We start from the raw sequence: 3,225 nt of genomic DNA, 5'->3' as shown, positions 1-3,225 counted from the left end.
TTTAACTTAAACATTCTCATTAGTGATTCATAATATATTTTGACAGTGCTAAATTCCTTAAAGTGCTTCTCAGAACGTAAAGCTCTTACTCAATTGTTATCTACGCTCCTATCATCCTCTCTGCGAGGACGCCCATGTTTTTTGTAGTATCTTTGAGGTGACTCTCGTGGAGAAGCTTCTGGGTTAGGTATTTCTCTCTCTTGATCTTGCTCTTTGTGAGTTTTGATACGTCTGGAATGGCATAGGAAATGATAAACTTCACAGAGTAGATGACGTGCTCCATGATGATGATAAAAGCTAGCGTGGTTGCTATCACGTGTTTATACTGCTGTGGGTGTCCAGGCGGGTATCAGAAATCACCATACCTACACGTAGTATGGTTGCCAAGCCCAGAATACGGGTTTCCCTTGCTTTTGTTTCTGAAGTCTGCGATGCTGAAGATGGACAGAGTGTTGTTGATAGACCCCCGCATGGTGTAGTCTGCATGGTCCCCGTAGGGCGGCACCGAGAAGAACCAGTAATACACCAGGCAGGAAGGAGATCATGTCTTATGTGAAAGCAATGATCATGGCATTGGTCACCACAGCCAGAATTGCTATCCCTTGCATGATGGGCTGCCAGGCTCCAATCAATGTCTTGGGCTTTCTCGGGCACCAGGCGTCTAAACTGGATAGTCAGTTTCCACGCGTCCACTCTTATTTCCAATATATTGTTCACCAGAGCCAACAGAGGGGCCAGTGGGAAAGAGGCCACAAATAAGGTGACGAACCCAAACTGAATAATCATTTCAAGGTATTCATAAAATAGTCCCAATTTGCCCATGGGCTGCAGCTGGTAGTCCTGTTCCCATTGTGGGGTTACTTTTTCCGATCTTGAAACTCTGTGATACCGCCCAGTTAGATCCATGATCCAGGGCAATAAAACTTCTTGGATGTTATTCCAGATGGCTTTTCCTCCCATGATTATTATCAGCTGCGTCGCCAGTTCAAGAAGACAGCCACATGGGTCACACTCTTCATGTCTGTATTTTCCCAACCAGTACACTGGGTCTCCCAGATAGCCTACAAACTTGCCCTTGAAGAATGCTATGTAGAAACAAAAACAGTAGTAGTTGACAAACTGGAATAAGAACATCTTCATGGTTAAACTGTTCTCATAATCAGTCTGGGTCCTTGGAAGTTCAAAATTAGTAATCACGATTGCCACTTTTTCATAGATGGTGTTCAGAATCATGATGATAATAAAGCTGATGATGGAAGCAGTGATGGACGTGGCCACCTGTGGAGTCAGGTACTTCTGGATTGGGTCTGTTCCATTAAGGTTCTTGGGAAGTTTTGCAGAAAACACAATGAACACCGAGAGCCTATAGACAATGCTCCCAGTAACTGAAGCAATGGTCAAAAGGATCCAGAAGAAGACAGCACTTGCACAGAGGGTTATCCGAATACATTTTCCACAGGTGGTAAAGGGAATGTGCTCCTTTTCCTGCATAATCTCATTTATCACCACGTGAGTACACCGTGCTTCTGGCCGGGCTTGTTCTTCCTGCTATAACTCAACAGTGTCCCATTCATATTCAAGTTCCGCCTGGCGCTGTTTCCAAAACTCCAAAAACAAGGTAACACATACTCCCATAAACACTGCAAAGACCAGGGTTCCAAGACTGTCAAAGATGCACAATTTCTTTGAGGACTCGCAAGTAATATTGAGTTTCCAGAATGGACACAGTCTATCACATTGAGGACACATTATAATCTTGCCACCAATATCAGGATTACAAACTTCTTTTCTCCATGTACAGTTGTCCTGATTCAGAGCACGCCAGGCCCACAACGGCTGCCAGCAGGAGCATCTGGGTATAGTAGCCCAGCCACAGGAAGTAGATCCCGATCTTCTCCCCGTAATACTTTCTGATAAGATCCAAGGGCTGCTTTTTGTATATGCTCCAAGGACAAACCCATTCTCTGTACAGAAGGTGCCATTCATTGGGGCAGCTGGGATCTTCTGACCGATGGCGGAATTTGCAATCATGCAGAGGGAAAGCTGCCTTGTAGATCCCAGAGTTGACCAGTCTGTCAATCCCAAACTTGGTAACACTGTTTATCATGTGATACTTGACCAGAGAGAGGACGAAGTCAACAATATGGCTTCTGGTGGCAGGAGTGAAGAAGGAATCTCTATCAATAATGTAAAAATCATTCAACCGGTTCTTCTCAAATGGGGCAGTGAAAAACTCTTGTTCTGGCTTGATGATACTCCTCCACACTGAGAATTTTGGTAAACCAGTTGAGTCTCCCAAAGGCTGAGGAGCGGGTTTTCAGATCATTGGGTTTCAGAGGCAATTTGCTGTGCCTTATCTCAGCACATGTACATAACACCTCCCACGGTGTGTGCACTTTTACAAATACCAGCTTGTCATCCCACACCGATCTCGTTGCTTCCAGCTGCAGGCCATGACAGAGAAGGTTAGATTCATACGCTTGTCTTTTCCTGCTTTGTTTTTCATTCGTGCCCTTTTTATTGGTCTCCCTTTTACTTTCATCTTCATAAACCAAAACAAAGTTGATTCTTCATTGGCCATCATTAAAATACAGGGAGTCAGATATTCCATTAAATTCTTCAAAGTCTGGGATTTGAAAATCATGCTGACTTTCCAGTGATCCACAATTGGGGATAATTGTCCAAGGTTTTCCAACATCAGACTGGACACAAGGTGACTTTGAGGAGTCAGAAAAGGCCTCCTAGAGGCAGGAACATCACCGATGTCCCCATCGTCGTCGTCCTCCTCCTCCTCCTCCGTGTCTAGCAGAATGTTCCTGGCCATCTTCTACATGCCTCCCCCAGAAGGCAGCTCGGAACTTGGCACGAGGTCGGGGTGCACCCGGGCTCCGGAGCGAAGCAGCTGAGGTGGGGGGGCAGCGGGGCGTGCATCGCTGTGCTCAGGGGCCTCTGTGCCCAGCCCGCACTAGGAGAAGCCCAGCCAAGGCAGCCACAGACCCCAGCCCGGCGCCCGAGGAAGCCTCGCTGCAGCCCAGCTTGGCCGGCAACCCGGAATGAAATTTCTTGTTTAATGAGGGATAAAGAGAGAAAAAAATTTTTTTTAATTTTTTAAAATAAAGGTAAGTAATGTTAACATTACAATATTAAATATTCCTCAGTTCAACTAGTTTGTAGGAAGCATAAAAGTCATGTTGAACAGCTATAAAATAAGTTGAAGTTAAGGAG

At 45.4% G+C, this 3,225-nt stretch overlaps 1 pseudogene; it reads right to left on the bottom strand.

The window, feature by feature from the left end:
- Positions 1-322: 322 nt before the first annotated feature.
- LOC128575214 (anoctamin-6-like) lies at positions 323-2,833 on the bottom strand (annotated as a pseudogene).
- Positions 2,834-3,225: the final 392 nt, after the last annotated feature.

This window comes from Nycticebus coucang, chromosome 22 (assembly GCF_027406575.1).
Source record: "Nycticebus coucang isolate mNycCou1 chromosome 22, mNycCou1.pri, whole genome shotgun sequence".
NCBI classification, from domain to species: domain Eukaryota; kingdom Metazoa; phylum Chordata; class Mammalia; order Primates; family Lorisidae; genus Nycticebus; species Nycticebus coucang.
This window is presented reverse-complemented; position numbering and strand designations above follow the sequence as displayed.